General features: G+C 49.0%; 1 long non-coding RNA gene across 2 annotated transcripts; it reads left to right on the top strand.

The window, feature by feature from the left end:
* Nucleotides 1-4: 4 nt before the first annotated feature.
* Nucleotides 5-18365, top strand: LOC113607726 (uncharacterized). 2 transcript variants are annotated; one of them, XR_003428053.1, is made up of 5 exons: nucleotides 5-956; nucleotides 7461-8535; nucleotides 10082-11310; nucleotides 11858-12053; nucleotides 14552-18365. It is a non-coding gene; the product is annotated as an uncharacterized LOC113607726 (long non-coding RNA). The 2 variants fall into 2 exon arrangements; XR_003428052.1 differs by lacking the exons at nucleotides 10082-11310; nucleotides 11858-12053; nucleotides 14552-18365 and having other exon boundaries at nucleotides 7461-8622.
* Nucleotides 18366-20295: the final 1930 nt, after the last annotated feature.

Below are 20295 nucleotides of genomic sequence, written 5' to 3'. Positions count from 1 at the left end.
AATGTGGGGGGGAACCGCCCCAGGCTTTAGACCACCCGGATCCCACAAAAACTCTCACATGAGTGGGGTCTCCTATCGCTGTCGGGGCAGAGACCGAGGAGCGAGGTCGGAGCCTCCGGGGCGGCTTCCCCCTCGCCTGTTGGCGCGCTCCGCAGGCGGGGCCTCCGGAGCCTGTATTCCTTAACCCCACCGCGCCCCGACTGAAGTCAACAGTAACAGACACTCTGGACCAGGCGGCTCTCTAAACCGGGCACCTGGAGACCCCCCCCCTCACACCCGGACCCTGCCCTCGAGGCCCTCAAGATCGGTAAGGGGAGGCGACACAGACACAAGGCAGACAATGTATGACAGCGAGATAAGAAAGCACGGAAGAGGAAGGGACTGAAGGGAGGAGGCCCTGCTTTGCGGATGTGATGGCACTGAGTTGGGTCGTAAGGGAGGCAATAGGCATTGGCCAGGAGGAGAGAGAAACGGATTCCAGGCAGCTGGAAGAACAAATGCAGAGGTTCGAGGGCATAAAAACTTCCAGCAGATTCGAGCCTGGAAGGACGGGAGGCAGAACTGCCCTTGTGGGGAGCAAGGTTTTAGGGTCCAGTTCGTCGCAGAAAATTTAGGACCTTGAGAGTGAAGGAGTGCAGCTGATTTCATCCAGCAAACCCCTGGCCTAGAGGGGAGAAAAGGCTTGCCTGAGATTGCACAGGAGTGGATGGCTGAGCTGGCCTGCAACCCAGTTATCAGCAGCCCTGACTCAGGGCTCAACCGATCACTCTATTTGGGCGGCCTCTGGAAGAGCAGCAGCATCTCTTACAGGTACACTTGACAGTGAATCGTGGGTTTGCAGGGAACTGTGACAAAACTGCCTCCAGCAAGACCCCTGTGCAGAGCTCTGCAGACAGGATGGTGTGAAGAATGAAAGGAGAGATTCGCTGGAGCCATACAAGCCATGGAGGTGACAGGTTTGTTGAAATGCAGATGGGGATGGGTCACAGGTCTTGGAAAGCTGTAAATGCCAGTGACATCGCAGGAGAGTGTACCCTGCTCTGCTCTGAAACCACAATGAGTTGAGCTCAGTACCCCCTGTGCCACTGTCTTTGACCCTCATTTCCTTTGCACATGCTATGTCTGCTGTTTGGAACATCTTTCCCTCTAGTGGGCCTGGCTCCTACTCATAGGTCACCTCCTCCAGAAAAACTTTGTTGCACCTGCACTGAGTTAAGCCTTCTCTGACCTCAGCCCCAGCCCAAGCCTAGCCTGTCTATTGAAGGAGTGGGTGGTGGGTGTTAACATTAACTAGAAGGTGTGCCCAGGAGAAGGGCATGGTACCCACTGGAGGCTCAGGGCCAGTTGACGACAGTGATAAATTCCCTTTAGGACTGACTGACTTGCAGGTGCCTGGGGACACCATCATAGGAGCTTAGGTTGTGCACATTGAAGGGTATGTTATTGCTGTGAGGCACAGAGGCGTTATTTCTCTCAGTTGGAGAGTCATATTGGGGTGAGGGTTTCCTAACCCTTTTCTGACTCACAAAACACTCCTAGGAAATTTAAAATAATTTTGTCATTTTTCGATAGTATATGATAAAGAAGTATTTGATTTTGGCTAAAAATATTTATTTTTTATCTTTAGAATATGAAAAGTTGGGATTTCCCTGGTAGCGCAGTGGTTAGGAATCCGCCTGCCAATGCAGGGGACACAGGTTCGAGCCCTGGTCCGGGAAGATCCCATGTGCCGTGGAGCAACTAAGCCCATGCGCCACGGAGCAACTAAGCCCATGTGCCATGGAGCAACTAAGCCCATGCGCCACAACTACTGAGCCTGTGCTCTGGAGCCCGCGAGCCACAACTGCTGAGCCCATGCACCACAACTACTGAAACCGACGCGCCTAGAGCCTGTGCTCCGCAACAAGAGAAGCCGCCACAATGAGAAGCCCCCGCAGCCCAACGAAGAGTAGCCCCCGCTCACCGCAACTAGAGAAAGCCCACGTGCAGCAATGAAGACCCAACGCAGCCAAATAAATAAATTTATAAAAGAAAAAATATGAAAAGTTGTATTATAAAATTCGCTTTTTAAAATTGTAGGTAATATTCATAATATATGAAGGCAAATTTCTTTTTTTTTTATTTATTTTTTAATTTTTGGCTGCCTTGGGTCTTCATTGCTGCATGCAGGCTTTCTCTAGTTGCGGCGAGCATTGCGGTGGCTTCTCTTGTTGTAGAGCACAGGCTCCAGGATCGCGGGCTTCAGTAGTTGCAGCACATGGGCTCAGTAGTTGTGGCTTGTGGGCTCCAGAGCGCAGGCTCAGTTGCTCCACGGCATGTGGGTCTTCCCAGACTAGGGCTCGAACCCGTGTCCCCTGTACTAGCAGGCGGATTCTTAACCACTGAGCCACGAGGGAAGCCCTAAAGACCTACTGTTTTTTAGAATGTAGTTTGAAACTTGCACCTGGGTTAGGCATCTCCCAGCAGGCAAAGTGATTATTTAAAAGCCTAAATCAGTTCTTGTTACTCTACTTAAAACCCTTCTAAGGCTTTTCAGCATATTCAAAGCAAATCCCTAAACCTTTTCTGTGGCCTTCAAGGCCCTGCTTGGTCTGGCTCCTGCTCACATGTCTGACCTTACCTCTTTCTACTCTTTGATAAAACCTTATTCACAGCACTGAAATCACTGCCAAACTCAGTCCTGCTGTGGAACCTTTGCCCTGGCTATTTCCTATTCCTGGTGCTCTTCCTCCTGAACTTCTAGGGACTGACTCCTGCCCACAAGTCAGATTTCAGAAGGCCTTCCCTGTTCACCCAATCTGAAATAGCTCCCATCCCAATTAATGTCTACAAATCATCCAGTTGTTGTTCCTTTCGGAGCACTTATCACTCTCAGAAAGGATCATGTTTCTGTGTTTGTTTTGTTGTGTATGGCCTATCTCTCCGATCAGGCTGGAAGCTTCAGCAGAGCCAGGACCAAGTCAGCCTTGATCCCAGCTCTGTCTTCAAACACCTAGAACAGGGCCTGGCATCAACTGACTAGGCGATCAGTAAATATTTACTGCTGTTGCTGTTATCAAAAATATACAAAAACAGGGAGTTCCCTGGTGACACAGTGGTTAAGAATCCACGTGCCAATGCAGGGGACACGGGTTTGAGCCCTGGTCTGGGAAGATCCCACATGCCGCGGAGCAGCTAAGCCCATGCGCCACAACAACTGAGCCTGCGCTCTAGAGCCCGCGAGCCACAACTACTGAAGCCCGCGTGCCTAGAGCCCATACTCTGCAGCAAGACAAGCCACCTCAATGAGAAGCCCGCACACTGCAATGAAGACCCAATGCAACCAAAAATAAAATTAAAAAAAAAATATATATATATATACACACACACACACACACACAAAAACAGCTCTCATGACTCAGTACTTAGAAGTTTTGAATTCAAAATTGTAACCATTTTTAACTGAAAAATAAATCACATGCCCGTAGCCAAAAATTCAAATAGTATAAGAGTGAGCCTCTTCACTTCACACCTTCATATTGGTTAGCATAGGACAGACTATTCAGTGGTCTTTTGGTTATCTATTACTTAATACAACTATTTCTTAATAGCTCTCATGATTCTGAGTGTTGCCTGAGCTCAGATGATTCTTGCTTTGAGTCTCTTACATGGTCGTAGTCACAACCAGGACTGGAATCATATGAAGACTCAGCCGGGTTGGTCGCTAATAATGGCTCACTTATTTAGCCAGCAGGAGATGCTGGCTGTTGGCTGGAAGGTGGGTTCGAGCTGAAAACCTGAAAACGAAAGCCCTACATGTGGCCCCACCACATAACTTAGGTTTCTCAGAGCACGGTGGCTAGATTCTGAGAGGATGCATCCCAAAACAAGCATTCCAACAGACAGCAAGAAAGCTACTGGTCTCTTAAGCCTTGACCCCAGAAGCTTACACAGCATCACTTTCTCTGCATTCTACTGGCCGAAGCAGTCCCAGTCCAGGCCAGATTCAAGGACAGAGACCCCAGCTTTCAGTGAAAGGAGTGTCAAAGAATTTCTGGCCATCTTTAATCCACTATATGTGGTACCAAATAAACCTTCAAATCTCGGTGGCTTAAAACACAAAAATGTATGTCTCCCTCACATTCCAGTGTGGGGTAGACCATGTGGTGTACTATTCTCCTTCAACAGTGACTCAGATCCAAGCTGCTTCCTCCCAGCATCTCCATCATCTCAGAGTTCTTTGATCCCAACTGTTCGGATGGGAGAGAGGTTAGGGGTGGGGGTGGGGGGGGGGAACATTCACACTGATACTTAATTGCCTTGGACCTGAAGTGACACATTCTTCTGCCCACCTCCTCGTTGGTGAGATCACATCTACTAGGAAGGCTGGAAAATGTAGTCTCCCGTGTTCCCTGGAAGAGAAAAATCGGTGTGAACGCATCATTATTGCTGATACACACCAATGTCCCAGTCTCCTTCTCTAGAAGTATCACCATGAACAATTTAGTGTGTATCCTTTCAGAAATATTTATATATATACGAGACTATAAACACACATGTAGCATTTACACGCTGTTCCACATTTGCTTCTTTATGTAACTGTATTTTCAATGTCTTGCAGAACTTTCCATATCAGACTACATAGATCTACATCATTCCTTTTTTTTTTTTTTTTTTAGTTTCACATCATCTTTATTATTGCTTAAAAAAAATTAAACAATGACTATCAAAATCTTTTTTTACTTTCAGGAAATTTGAGGATTTTTTTTGAATTTTAGAATTTTATTTTTTTATACAACAGGTTCTTATTAGTTATATATTTTATACATATTAGTATATATATGTCAATCCCAATCTCCCAATTCATCACACCACCACCACCCCACCATGGCTTTCCCCCCGTGGTGTCCATACATTTGTTCTCTACATCTGTGCCTCTGTTTCTGCCCTGCAAACCGGTTCATCTGTACCATTTTTCTAGGTTCCATAATATATATACAATATTATAATAATATTATTATAATAATAATATACAATATTTGTTTTTCTCTTTCTGACTTACTTCACTCTGTATGACAGTCTCTAGATCCAACCACGTCTCTACAAATGACCCAATTTCATTCCTTTTTATGGCTGAGTAATATTCCATTGTATGTGTGTACCACATCTTCTTTATCCATTTGTCTGTCGATAGGCATTTAGGTTGCTTCCATGACCTGGCTATGTAAATAGTACTGCAGTGAACATTGGGGTGCATGTGTCTTTTTGAATTATGGTTTTCCCTGGGTATATGCCCAGTAGTGGGATTGCTAGGTCATATGGTAATTCTAGTTTTAGTTTTTTGTTTGTTTTGTTTTGTTTTGTTTTTGCGATACGCAGGCCTCTCACTGTTGTGGCCTCTCCCGTTGCAGAGCACAGGCTCCAGACGCACAGGCTCAGTGGCCATGGCTCATGGGCATAGCCACTCCATGGCACGTGGGATCTTCCCAGACTGGGGCACGAACCCGTGTCCCTTGCATCAGCAGGCGGACTCTCAACCACTGCGCCACCAGGGAAGCCCTGAATGGCTATAATTTTAAAAAAATTGTTTTAATAGAAAGTAATATGCATTGGCAAGGATGTTAAGAAATTGGATGAATTGGGAGATATGGATGGACATATATACACTATTGATACTATGTATAAAACAGATAACTAATGAGAACCTACTGTATAGCACAGGAAACTCTACTCAGTGTTCTGTGGTGACCTAAATGAGAAGGAAATCCAAAAAAGGGGATATATGTATACGTATAGCTGATTCACTTTGCTGTACAGTAGAAACTAACACAGCATTGTAAAGCAACTGTACCCAATAAAGTTAATTTTTTAAAAAAAAGAAAGAAAGAAATTGGAACAACCTTTGGGCATTGCTAGTGGGAATGTAAAATGGTACAGCTGCTGTGGAAAAGTTTGATGGTTTCTCAAAAGGTTAAACGTGTAAACTACCGTATGACCCAGCAATTCCACTGCTAGATTTACTGAAGGCAAGGACTCAAAGAGATAGTTGTATACCCATTTCATAGTAACATTATTCATAATAGACAAAAGGTGGAGACAATTGGTGTCCATCAACAGATGAATGGATAAACAAAATGTGGTTTATACCTACAATGGAATGTTATTCAGCCATAAAAAGGAATGAAGTTCTGATACACGCTACAACTTGTATGAACCTTGAAAACTTATACTACGTGAAATAAGTCAGATACCAAAGGACAAATATTTTATGATTCCACTTATATAAAATATATAGAATACTCAAATTCATGGAGACAATGTAGATTAGAGGTTACTGGGGCTGTGTAGAGGACATAGGTAGTTATTACATAATGTTTACAAAATTTGTTTGAGATGATGAAACAGTTTTGGAAATAGTGGTGATGGCTGTGCAACATTGTGAATGTAATTAATGCCACTGAATTACTGTACACTTAAAAATGGTTAAAGTGGTAATTTTTATGTTATATACACAAAGTAAAAAGAGAAAACAGAGAGAATAGTATACACAAAGTGAAAGGACACTATATACAAAGTAAAAAGACACTATACACAAAGTAAAAAGAGAAGCAGATAGAGAGATGGATGAGGAGAAAATACTTGCAACATGTATAACAAATTAGTAAAATCCAGAAGATATAAAGAACTTCCACAAGTCAACTAAAGAACAGAAAACCCAATATAAAAATGGGCAATGACTTTTATCAGAAGAAGAAAAACAAATGGTCCACAAAAAATAAAACTATGCAAAACTAGTGAAATGTAAGTTAAAGTATGACTGAGAGGTCAAGTTTCACTCATCAGATTGGTAAAAATTAAGAAATTTATTAATATTTAGAGGTGAGGGGAAATGGAACCATCATTCCTGCTGGTGGGAACGTAAACAGGGCTAACCTCTTGGGAAGGCACTTTGGTCATACTACACACACACACATTCAAACACACCCTTGGCCCCAGCAGTTGCACTCCAGTATATGACAGGATGAATGGTTACATATATGGTATATCCACAAGGTGGAATTCAATGCAATCCAAAGAAGAAGCTGGATCTGTGTGTCCTAACATTGGAAATATATGTCTGAAATACTTCATAATACTTTTTAGACTTCCCTGGAGGTCCAATGGTTAGGACTCCGTGCTTCCACCACAGGCAGCCCGGGTTTGATCCCTGGTCAGGGAACTAAGATCCTGCAAGTCTCGAGGCTCGCCCAAAAATAAAATAAAATAACAGTAATCATAATACTTTTTAAAATCCAACAGGTTTATTTTTTATTTCTAATGTTTATGTTTTGTTTCTAAATGATGAGATTAAATGTTCAGACTGCTGTTTGCAAGCAGTTTTCACAAATGATACCGGGGAGAGTGAGCTGGCTTTATTCTCGGAACATGAAAAGCCAAATGAAGTATGATCATCACGTCCACTTTTTTTTTCTTTTTTCTAGCTGTAGCTTTGCAGTCTTAGTGACATCTGGATGTGCCGTGTATACATTTTGATTGGATAAATGCAAGAATCTGGCAACAATCATCTTTAGCCAAATTTATAGGTTTATTTTTATGCTTCTCTTTAAATAGTTGTTTATGTCTATAACCAATGGACCACCAAAGATTATAAATTAAATAATATAGAACTAAAAATTAAACAGTCTAAAAGCATGAAATGGTCAAAATGCTTGGGGTTTGAGGGAAGTGAGTTCATCTGTAGCTAAAGGGGTCCTGGGACCCCCAACCTTCCCTACACACCACGTGCACGCACTGTTGACTATTGCATTAAAGTGAAAACAGTGTTTGGAATGGGATGAACTGAAACTACACCCACCAAGGAGAGAAACTTGTGATTTGGGCATCATTCAATATGGGCGAATGTGAACAATGCTTTGAAATGGGCAGGAAAGATGACCTCTTCTCATTTTCCAAAAAGGCAGGTCAAAGTTATATGAATAAGAGGAATAGAAACTTCTTTGGTAGATGAGATGTAGCAGAGGTGGGGTGGAATAAAGTGGCAAGAGGGTCCTTCACAAGGAACTTAAATCCTCAAGATGTTGAAGTATATTTGGTTTTAGCCGTGTTCAAGAGAAAACCAAGCACAGCCCAAGAGGAAGCTTCTTCCCACAGTACTCACCCTCCCTCTGGGCAGCAGGCAGGCCACAGCTCGACCCTATGCAAAGCCACCAGGCTCAGCGAAAATAGGTGGCTATGAAATTCCCAAGGCACTAGCAGGGACTAGGGACTGGATGAGCTGGTGACACAACTGGAAGAACTTCTAGGGAGGAGACCATGAGAGATGAGGGGGAGACAGGTGGGATCACCTCTGCAGCCTCCTTTGTGAGGCCCCAGCCATTATCGAGGGCTTGGGGGCGGTGGGGGGGGAAAAGGGCAGAGTAATTGAGACCCGCTTTTCACTTACAGCCCATCATTCCTTCCAACTTTCTAAAGTTTTAGGCTGCTGACGTATGTGAAAAGCAGCTGGTCCAGTGTGATGCCGTTTGAGGACAGTGAGTGAAGAGGTACCTGACCCAGGTGAGGAGTGTCCCACCATCTCATGGTCAGAGGTGGTCAGTGCCTAGTTCTTACTTGGAACACAGCAGTGAAGAGTGGTTGCCAAAAGAAAAAAAAAAAGATTCAGTGTTAAATACGCTGAGTTTGGGCTTCCCTGGTGGCGCAGTGGTTAAGAATCCACCTGCCAATGCAGGAGACACGGGTTTGAGCCCTGGTCCGGGAAGATCCCACATGCTGCGGAGCAACTAAGCCCGTGCGCTACAACTACTGAGCCTACGCTCTGGAGCCCGTGAGCCACAGCTACTGAAGCCTGTGCGCCTAGAGCCTGTGCTCCGCAACAAGAGAAGCCACCGCAATGAGAAGCCCGCGCACCGCAATGAAGAGCCAACGCAGCCAAAAATAAATACATAAATGAATTTCAAAAAATAAATAAATACGCTGTGTTTAAGGAACCAGAAGCAGACATCCCAGAGGCCAGAGAAAGGCCTAAACCATAAATTGGGGAATCAGCTTATGGATGGAAGTGAATGAGGTCATCCAAAGAGAGTATGCAGAGTGAAGAGAGGGCCTGTGATAGAACCTGAATGACACCAGTATTTCAGCGTGTCCTAATCCAATCAAAGATCACCAGGGACAAATCCATAGTCCAATGAAGTCAGGTTTATTGACCCATTGCTAGGAGGAAGACAACACATCAGAGGAAAAATGAGATGTCCTACCAAACACAGTTCTTATAGGATTTGAGAAAGAGGTGGAATTAGGTGAAATTTAAATGAGGCAATATTTTGATGGCTCAAAGCAAAGCAGAACTGCGTCCGGACTGCTCAGTGGACTCAAGGTCCTGTTTCCTTGGAAACAATAAAGTTAAGGCAGATGTGGTATATATGTTTAGAAATCCCTTATCTGAGTCTCTGCACCTGGATTGTAAATCCTGTCCTTTTAGTGATTTAACTCCTCCAGGCAAGAGTTTCATTCCTACTTATATAATTTCAAACAGCAAAATTTCTGACAGTCTATGATTTTAGAAAACAAAGTTCCTCGGTAAGAAAGAAGTAGTCACTCAAAGGAGGGGGTTGTTATGACATTTTATAGTTGCAGTATATCCTTGGGGGAAATATTGTTTCTTATTAATTTTGCAGCTGGCTTTATCTGTGCCCGTTATTCCAGCCTGATGAACATCACAGCAGATTTTCACAGTCTGAACTAATTTTTAGGTTTTCAAGGGACACACAATGGAGGTGGAATCTGCAAAGCCTAAGTGTAGTGAGTAGGCAGTGTGGACAAAAAAGTGTTGCCTGACAAGTCAGTAAACAAAGAATGCTTCCTGCCATCCAGCCATCAGGCACTGCAGGCACCCCTGAACGGTGCACCCTGAGGGGAATTCTGGATGGAGAAAAACAGGATACTAGCCCTAGATAGTTAAGATGCATACCAAAGGAATAATTTCAATGAGCCCAGACTCTTGCATCTTCCCATGCATAGGCACTAAAACAATTAACTGGAGATGTCTGGTTTCTTGTGTGTGATTAGCAGTAATCTTTGGATGTTCACTACATGTTTTTTTCAGGAAAAACTCCTTGCTCCTCCCTTACGTCTTTGGAACAGTCCTTCAGAGCTATCTGAGAGGCTGCCATCCCCGGCTATAGTCCTCAGTAAGGCTGCAAATAAAACAAAGTTCTCAACTTTTAGGTGGTGTACTTACTTTTAGTCAACAGTAGGAAGAAAACTAAATTGTTAGGTCTCACAAAGCGGGAAGGTGATTGTTGGTATTGAACACTAAGAGGTCTAGTCTAGTATAGTGTGCCGCTGTCAAATATGGTAGCCATTAGCCATAGGTGGCTATTTAAATGTAATTAAAAGTAATTAATTGAATTTAAAAAATAAACTCAGTAAAAGTTTGTCTTCCTCCATGGCACTTAGCCTCATGTCAAATGTCCAGTAGCCACAGATTAGACGCTACCCTATTGGACAATGCAGCTATAGAATATTTCCATTATTATAAACAGTTCTTTTGAACAGCAGTAAGAGAACTCAAGAGTCCCAGGCGACGGTGACGCCTGGGAGTGCAGTCTCCTAAGAGTGATGGGGGTGGAAGCCCTGTGGGAGGTGCAGACACGTAGTGTGTAGTATTCTTTCTAAAACTCAGTCCAGCAGCGCTACTCTCTCCCTATGACAGCTATCGTGTAACTCGTGCGTACCTCGAACCCACAGCCCAGGCTCAGAGAGCGAGGCTCCACCACTTCACCGCGTTTCCCTGCCTGCACAAACTCACTACCGTCCCCACACTCCATCTCCCCACATGCCCCAGGCCCTTTTCCCGCGACTCTGGCTCTTGGACTTCTGGGAAATGTAGTTTTAACAGCGTTCCAACTCGGAAAAGTTCTAGCAGCGAATTGAGGCTCCCAAGAGGCAGTGCACGGGCCGCCATATCTGCCGTGAAGGGCGCCGAAGTCGGCACCCCTACTAAAGTACAGCGGTAACTGAGATGCTGGAGTCCTGGGAGACCGCGCTGTGCCTCTCCCTGCCATTCCTTAGGTCTCCGCCGCTCCGGAGCTGTAGAAACGCCTCAACCCAAGCAGAGCAGACAGGGCCCCAGGGAACCATAGTAACTGGGCGGCCACAACCACTAGGGGACTTGAAGGCAGCGTCCGACGGCGAACAGCCAGAAGGCCATTGGGCGGCCCCTTACGCGCAGCGCACGCGCAAATGCTGGGCCTCAAGGCTTCCGTAAACACCAAAGAGCGCCTGCGCAAACGGAGCGCTTCGGGGTGGACACGAGGGGGCGCCTTAGCAAAGGTAAGAGTAATAAATAGTAACGTAACCGTCCCGTTGTTTTTCTGTTGTCCTTTTTCTTATGGTTTGCAAAGCACAGCCCCCTTCATTGCCTCTCTTAATTTGATCCTTAGAGCAGTCATTTTACCAGTGGGGCAACGGGTCAGAGAAAGTCATACAGCCAGAGTCCTATCATCTTAAGAGTGTGGAAGACCACAGATGGTTCAGGATTCAAGGACTCTAGCCCAGGCTCTATCTCTGAGTTGCTGTGTGACCTTGATAGTTCTGTTCCCCTGAGGACCTAAGCTTTCTCATTTGTAAATGGAAATAGGTTATTGGAAGGATTGAATAAGATCCGGAAGTGAAACTAAGTTGCCAAGCAATGTATAAAGGCAAAAGATTATTATAATCGGGTGATTGCAGATTGAGGAGCTATTTCCTCATTATACAAATTGCAAAACTGAGGGCCCCAAGAGGGGCAGGAGCTTGCCCCAGGTCTCAGCAGTCTGTGAGCAAGGGCTAACGCACAGGCTTCCTGCACCCCAAGGATTAGTGTCTTTGTTGGATACAGGCTTAGAGAGACGGAGTCTGGAGGAGTCCCTATTCCTCATCCTTCTCCTACCCAACCTGGGCCTAGTGGAGAAAGGCCCTGTTCTGTTGAGATGACTACCAAAGGCCAGAAACTAAGGAGGAACTGGAGAATCCTGAAGACAGAGGACAGTGTTGCTGGAGCTGTACAGACCCTGCTTCTCAGGAGAGTGGCCCAGGTAAACGAATGAACTCAAGTGTGACAGATGAAGGGGTAATATGAAGGGGACAGACCCTGAATGGAAAAGAGTGGGCTCTGTTTCTGAGCCTGGGAGGAATTGGGTGCTCAGGTGATTCCAGTTGGGGCCAGCGACAGCTGGAGGTGGTGCCTGGGCTGGCTTGGATGCTAAGGAGATGAAGTGATGCTGGTTGAGCTGAGAGGCTGTAGGAGCCACTCCTCCAACCAGGTGGAGCAGTCAGGTGGCACCATAGGCACACCTTACCACCCCCCAAGATCAGGCAGCTGCCTGCCAGGGAAATGAACTTTTCTCTGTCCTTTGGAGCTGGGCTGTACCCAGTTGTTTGTCTCTGGAGTGCTCTTAGAGGTTCTGGACATAGGTATAGGAGGGGCTAGGAGACCCTAAGGTGTGGTTGCAGATGGGGCCTGCTCAGGCAAGTCATGAAAGGCAGGTGTTTGTAGAAATAGAAATTCAAGATCCTTGCCACCTCCAAGTATCTAATTCCCTGGGCCTTCACTTATCATCTGTTTTCAGCACGGGAAACAGAGGCTAAAGGAAGAAAGAACTTTTCTTCAGGACACACAAGGAGCTGGCGTAAAATTGGACTAGGACAGGGATCTTTCCATTACATGGCAGTGATCAAACATCTTCATCAAACATTTATTGAGTGTCTAATGTATACGCTGAGAAGAGCTACCTTAGGGTACAAACAGAAGCCAGGAGTGCAGTCAGACCTGGCTTTTAACTAGCCCTCCCAGTGACTTAATGCTGGGATCCTTGGCGAGTCACTACCCCACTCTGAGCCTCACTGTCTGTAGAGTGGCGTGGTAAGCCTTATTCAAGGGCTGTCTTGAGGTATAACTATGAAATAAATGAGTTAAGAACTGTTACGTGTATAGAACATCACCAGGCACATGGTACATGCTCAGTAAACATTAGCCACTCTTTGTTACTCAGGAACACAGGTGGAGGCCAGCTGCAGATAGGGTTCTCCCAGAGCCCAGCAGGGGCAGAGATGTCACAGCCCCAGGTCTGTCCATCTCCCAGATACCTCCACTCTGTGCCCAGGGAGCCTGCATTTCTGGAAGTCGAAGGGGGCACTCACATCCCCATTTCCCCCTCTGGCACTGGGAACCTGGCAGGGAGCACTTACACCTCTACATGCACGTGATTCACTTCCCCACAACCTGGGTCCAGAGTAAAGGTGATTCTTGCCCAAAGGTCACAGCCCTGGACAGTGAGACCAGAACCACAACCCTTTCTCCCGGCAGGACAGAAGTCCCAAAAGGCTGACAGCAGGGCCTTGACTTGTGTGTCCCTTGAACAGAGCAAGAGCCACAGGCAGAGAGGAGCCTGGGTGGGAGACAGGGCCCAACATCAGATAACCTGCCGCCAGCCCACCCTGTTTGAAGATGGCAGTCTGGCTCAGTGGTAAATTCAGCTCTGGTCCAGGCCTCCCTAGTGGAGGTCTGGTTCAAACCCCTTATTCACAGAGGAAGAAAGAGAAGCCTGGAGAGGCCGGGAACTCACCAGGAGCCCCACAGTAAGGTGGGAGTGAGTCTGAGCCAGAACTCAGGTGTCCTGATGTTAGGCCAGGGCTCTGCCTGGCAGCTGGTTTGGAGGGGGCAGGGCTTGGCTACATCTCCTTCCCCACGGCCACCACAGTCCCGCTTGGAGCCAGCCTCAAATGCAGCCACCTGGGTGGGTTGTGGTCGGGGAGTGGCAGGGTGGGGGTGGGTGCATGGATAGGTAAAGGGAGCGGGGAGCACAGGACCTGGTCAGAGAGAAGCCCAGAGCCGAGCTGGGGCAGGTGGACTGGGGAGCTCTCCTTGGTGTGTGTGGCTGCTGTAGGATTCTAGGGCCTTGTTAATCCGTCTGAGGCAGCAGAAGATAAAACTACCACGGGAGCACACTCCTGGAGGAGGGGAGCAGAGCAGATTCAGGAATGAGTCACAGAGCCCAAGCCCTAAATTTAGAAGGTGCTGAAGGAGGCAGCCGCCCCCGGGAGAGCACTGTGGAGATGCCCGCTAACGCGGGGCACCAGGGCCTCAGGGAAGGGGGTAGAGGTTGGCAGGAGTCCCCTGCACGGCAGTGCCCCATGGAAGCTGGGTCTGTTCTAGGCCTGTTCCAGGTGTGAATTTTGGCCCCAGAATGAACCCCGACTCAAGGCAGAGCCTTCAGCCCCACTCACTGACAGAGCTCCTAGCAAGCCTTCCCCACACCAGCCCTTCACAGGGTCCTAGGAGCCAGCCCCTGGAGTGTGGACGTCTCAGTACTGTCCTGCCCACTGGCTGGGCATAGCCAGGCTCCCTGGGTCCTGCTGCTGTCCTAGCATCCAGTTGTCAGACACTGGGGAAGGGGCTGTGTGGATGCAAGGAGCTCATGCCATTGAGCGAAGGCCTTCCAAAGGGAACCCATCCAGGCCTTTGTAGCTGTTTGGAATTGGGATGAGGGAGGGGGACAAGATGTCATAGCACTCTCTTCTGCTTTATTCTCAGCCCTCCAGGCTCCAAGTGAACCCAGACTGTTTCTTTTCTTCCATGTCAGAAGAGGGAGGCACTGCCTCCAGGTGAAGGAGCAGAGGCTTAGGAAAGAGGCCATGCCTTGGGGACAGCTGGCAGACGGGGGTTAAGGGGCCTCAGGAGACAAAAACTGATAGCAGCTGTGGTGTTTATTGAGTGCTCATTGCTTGCTGGGCACCGTGCTGAGCTCTCCACGTGCGTGAACTCACTTCGTCCCCGAGGCAATGGTGTAAGTCCTACTAGCCTACTCATTCTAGAAATGGGAGTACTGAGACACAGAGAGGTTAAGTAACTTGTTCTAGATCACACAGTAAGAGGTTTTAACCCAGACAGCCTGGCTCCATAGCCCAGGCTCTTAACCATTGTGGTAGACTGCTGAGCAGGGTATTTCACCCTGTCTATTCCTCCTCCTCTTCTGTCCTTCCCTCCCCATCCTCCAGTCCCTGTACCCTAGAGTCCTGGGAGCTTCTCTCTGGGCCTTGCGGGGTCTTGCTGCCCAGGGTGCTCCCAGGCTTGGGGGAAAGAGACTAACAGAGCTCCACTGCAACCCCCCCTCCATGCAGGACTTCACAATTTACAGAGCCCATCCACCTGCCCCAGGCCGGTGGAGGGGCATCCTGAGCACCACCCCTTCGACAGGAAGACAGACCAGAGAGGTGCAGGGCCTTGCCCAAGGTCGGCAGGGCCCAGGGTGGAACCATGGAGACTCCTCTTTGGGAGGGCCCAGGCCCAGATGGCCAGCACCCCCTCTGCAGGCTGGGTCCTTCTGCTGATGATGTCTTTGGGGCACTGCCGCCTGCAGCAGCTCAGTTCGATTGCTGGGTTGATGCAGCCTTCCACAAGCCCTCAAGTTTCCAGTCAGAGGCTCCTGATCCATCTGCCTGACCCCAGGCCCTCCCCTCAGCTATGTGCTCAGGCTGGGTGGCAGTGGGGGTGGAGGTGTCTTTGTGTGTCTCTGGGGAGGACGAGGTTTTCTGGCCCTTTTACCAGGGCAAGAACTCCAGCCTTGGGACGACAGCCTCTTTTCTGGAAGGCTGCACAACTTCCTTCTTTCCGTTTCTTTGTATTTTTTAATCTCAAAGCTGGGCCCTCAGTGCCCTGCCAGGACAGTTCCGACCTCCTGGGACTAGAGGGGCCTCTGGGGAGCACTTAGGATCACCCGTTGGATGGGGGAAGGGGCAGAGGGTCCACCCCCCCAAACCCCTAGGCTATTGTTCCTACCTGGGAGAGGCTCATCTAAGAGGCCTGCTTGAGGAGCTCAGACCTGCCCAGGAACACAGCCCAGCCCAGGTATAACATGACTTCCCTCGCACCCCTTCTGCCCCTGCCAGGGGACCACACGTGGGGATACCAAGGATAGGTTCTGTTTCTTGCTGGGCCTTATTTTTCTCGTTTGTCAAATGAGGCTAAGAGTCCCTGTATGACCTTCCACCTAAGGTTATTGTGAAGGTTAGACAAAATGAGTGTGGCAGACTCTTACTCTGGCCCAGGGCCTCTTCACAGAGAGGATGTGCAAGGCTGTTCGTGTGTGTGTGCGTGTGCATGTATGTGCACGTGTGTGCAACAGCTGTGACCCGGGTGCTGACTGTACCTTCCCAGGGCAGGTGAGGGACCGGTGTAGCTCTCTGAGGCTTTGTGATGTGGGTGTGGCACAGGGCCTCAGGTATAACGTTGCCAGATTTAGCAAATATTTGCTACATGCTCATACTAAAAATGATCTTCCTTATCTGAAAATCAAATTTCATGAGGTGTCCTGTGTTTTATCTGGCAACTCTACTTGGGTGACCTGGTGCACCCGAGCCAGTGTACCCATGTTGGGCTCCCACGCATGAGACTGAGGTTGTATGTGGCTGTGTGGGTCTGTGACAGGACATCAGTGTGATGGCACATGGCTGTGACAGTGTCACCAGGAGGAGAGGGGATGTGGGTAACTGTGATTGTGTGCCTCTCTGTGACTCCCTCAGGCTCTAGCAGCTCCCTCAGGGCAGTGCTTGGGCTCTTTACTCAGGGAGGCCCAGCAGGGGTAGGAGACCCACCCTGGGCAAACACTTAGATCCAGGTCCAGTTGGGACTGGGGTGCTGAGCCTATTGCCACCTGCATCAAACTGTAAAGGACATGTCTGTCTCAAGGCCGAGCCAGCCCTGGGGGCCTCAGGGTGCTCTGCCCTGGGCCCTTCCAGAGGGGCCTCAGGAATTACCTCTCTACTCTGCTCCTTCCTGGTGACATCACACAGGTCATTGCCCAGTCTTCTAGAACGGTGCCCCCAGGATACTGCCTCGTTACCCTAGGCAACCTGGGAATTTTCTCCGACTAAACTGGCAGGGCCAGTTACCCCTGAGGAGAGGGAGTTGGGGGAGAAGGCGTCAGGGGGGCCTTCTCCTCATCTTCCAGGGGGAGATCCAGGCAGCCATCCGTCTGACTAGATGATGAGTTGGAGGGAGCACCCCAGAGCAAGTCAAGACCTGGTAGCCCCTCATTGTCCAGGACACTGGACAGGGTGGGGCCCTTGGGCAGAGGATGAATCCTGAAGCAGAGAGAGGGTGGTGACTACCCCAAGGTCACCCCTGGGGTAGTGAAAGTAGTGGTGTATAATGGGGAACAGGGACAGAGCCTTGGGTTAGGAGCTGGGAGACCTAGGATCTTACCTCTGCTTTGTCCCTGCTGGTGGGGCCTTTGTTTCTCCATCTGTACAGTTAGGGGCTGTGGCCATATGATATCAGTCTCAGGGTCTTTAGTCCTGACGGGGACTCAGCGAGGGGAGTTGAGGGGAATGTGAGGGACCAGGTCATGGGTGGCTCCGGGCAGGTGCCCTGACCCTATTGCAACAGCTGTCAGGGGGCAGTGAGCAAGGACTGGTATGGATATCTCCAAACGACCGCCAACCCCCATTCCAAGAGTCCTGTGGTACTGGAGGTCCCTAGATGGGTTCTGTCTTACTTTGATTCAGGGGCGTCCCCATGCCTCCCACACCTCAGCTGCTCTCTCTGTGAGGGGCATGTGTAAGACCAGCACTTGCTCAGCACCCTGGGTAATGATTCCTCACATTCTCATGATCCCTCTCAGTTTGCTAAGCACCTTCTCTTTCTCTTACACGCTCCCGCCTTCCACTCCCACTCTGACTCCTGCTTGGTGTTGTCCCATTCTGGGTCTGGGGCCCAGAGAGGCACCTCACCCAATCCACTTTCCGTCAAGGGGCCCTGTGGCTGGTGCAGGGGCTGCAGCGGGCAGAGCAGGGTCATGCTTTGCCAAGCTTTTCCACTGTTTACTCTTTCCTGAGAATCTTAACAACCATCCTATCAAGATGTTACCTTAACACTTTTTTGTTGGAAATATGCCATTTTTGTACAGTGCATTTATTCCTCCCTACCCTTCTCCCTCCGGTTATATTTTTAGTTACTTGGAGGTGAAACTGATACATGTACAACTCTTTTCCTTGCAATAATTCTCAGAGAGTAGGTATTATTATTCTAGATGAAGAAACTGAGGCTCAGAGAGGACATGTCACCTGCTCTTGGTCACACATTTAGGAAATGGTATAGACAGGATTTGAACCCAGTTCCACAGGCCCTTTGCACTTCCAGGCTGTGGGAAGCAGGGATGGCCAAGTCCTAGGACTCCTCTCCAGACTCCTCCCCCAGGTCACCCATCCCAGCCCTCCTAGCCTTCTCTCTGCTGCCCAGGGGTGTTTGAGACAGGATATGAATCTGCTTTGATCCAGGCACGTTTGGGAGGCTGTCATGAACCCTTGAGCCAGAGATACCTAAATTCCTGGGATTTGGGGGGGCCTGCAAGGGCAAATTAATGATGAATACGATGAGGAGTGATGCCCCAGCTAGCCTGGCCTAAACTTCCAGGCAGGGTTGAGCCCAGGGCATAGCCATCTGAGCCCAGAGGTACCAGGTCACCCACTTTTACTGCCCCAAGACCCAAAAGATTCATTCTTGGTTAATCTATATTTGGATTTGAGTGTTGGTTTGATTTCTGCCATGTGTACCTCCCTGAGTTTGTGTGTCTCAGGCTGGCAGTGCTCTGGAGGGTGGAGAAGTCCTGTCTGTCCTCACTGCTATCTCCTGCTGTCACCCCAGCCTTATCTCTTCTACCCTAGACTGGGTGATAGGCATGAGAGGGGTACTGCCCTGGTGCCTGCTGTCAGCTAAGATGTGTGTCATTGGGGCCCTAAGAAGGCAGGAGCCGCCAGGCCAGTGCTCCTCTCTCTTTTCCTCGTGGCAGATCCCAGAGGCTACAGTTCACAAAGCAGGCTCTGTGTACCCCTCTTTGAATCTCCCATTAGCCTGGGTATGAGGCTGTCAGATAAACCACTGAAGCCAGGGGAGGGGCAGTGAACTGCCTAGGGTTGGGGTGGAGGCAGAAGACATGCATAACAGAGAGCCAGAGCGCTGGCCTCCTGAACCCAGATCCAGCCCCCCTGCCACCCATTTCTACACACTTAAAGAATGTGGGTTAGAAGGGCGAGGGTGATTATCTGACTATGCCCCTCACACTGGAGATCTAAGGTCATCACACAAGCCTCATGGGGACCTGCAACTCATTGTACAAGATTTACTTTGCAGAATGGACCTTGGGGTCACTTGCCATCAGGGCTCCCTGCTCACCCCCTCCACTTTTAAAATTGGGCCTCATTCACACACATCTCAGAGCCCTAAGCACTTCAGGAAGAAACACCTCTATTTGTGAACCCACCGTGACAACTCCTTATCTTTCTCAAGCACCTTTAAGAAAAGCTGTTCCATCCCAGAGCTCTAGGATGGTGAGGCTAGGAGGTTATACATTCTGATGCTCGCATTCTACAGATGGGAAGCTAAGGCTCAGAAAGATGATGGGGACAGCCAGAGCAGAGGAAGGAACCCTGGGGTGGGAGGAGGCTGAGATCTGGGTTCTGGGAAGGATGGCCATGTACTCTCCGTGTGGCAGTGGGCAAGTGATGGGCACTTGTGCCCTATTAGCTGCCCATCCAGGGGAGCTCACCACGGGCCCTAGCTCTCCCTAGCCCTCTGCAGTCAAGGGCAAGTCACTAGGGTCAGTGAGTGCTAGCCTTGGGCCCATTGCCACACTCATACTGGCCTCACCTCAGAGAAATTGAACTATTGGCCTCAGTTCACACGGGGCAGCTGGAGGCAGAGCTGGCACTAGGACCCAGGGGGGCAGGTAGCAGCCTCCCTGGCTGAAAGGGGTGGCTGGAGTACTGGTGGACCTACCTACCCTGTGGCTGTGGAGCTCTGGACAGCTCCGCCTGGGGAGGGACAGGGTAGCCCCAGAGCTCTGGGGCCAGATGCTCTTGAGAGCCTAGTCTAATCCATGCGAGGTGTGTGAATACATGCGTGGGTGCTCAGGAGGGGTGGTGGTGGACAAGGGCCAGAGTCGGGCTGGAGGAGAGCCTGGTTAAAGCTCCCAGCCGGGAGTGAGATGGGAGTGGCTAGTGGTTGTTGGGGGCTGCAAGCTATGGGCTCTTGACTGTGGTAGGGGGAGTGTGCCCATCTTTGGGTCTCTGGGTGGTTCCTTGTGTCTAATTAGGTTGTTGCAGAGGTGTGTACCTGTGAGTATGGGAGGGTGTTGAAGAGAAGGGGTTCGCAGGTAACTTTCAGAATCCCTCTTCGAGCACCTCCTCGCCCTTCTTCTCAGAGCCCACTCTATCTGGGCCCCTCCCCGACCCCTGCCTGAGGACTGGTAGGGCCAGGTCCCCTTCGGAGGCGGGTAGGGC

Source organism: Aethalodelphis obliquidens, unplaced genomic scaffold (genome assembly GCF_003676395.1).
Source record: "Aethalodelphis obliquidens isolate GAN/ISIS:26980383/991018 unplaced genomic scaffold, ASM367639v1 scaffold50, whole genome shotgun sequence".
NCBI lineage: Eukaryota > Metazoa > Chordata > Mammalia > Artiodactyla > Delphinidae > Aethalodelphis > Aethalodelphis obliquidens.
Note: the sequence above shows the minus strand (reverse complement) of the source record. Positions and strands in the feature narration are given on the sequence as shown.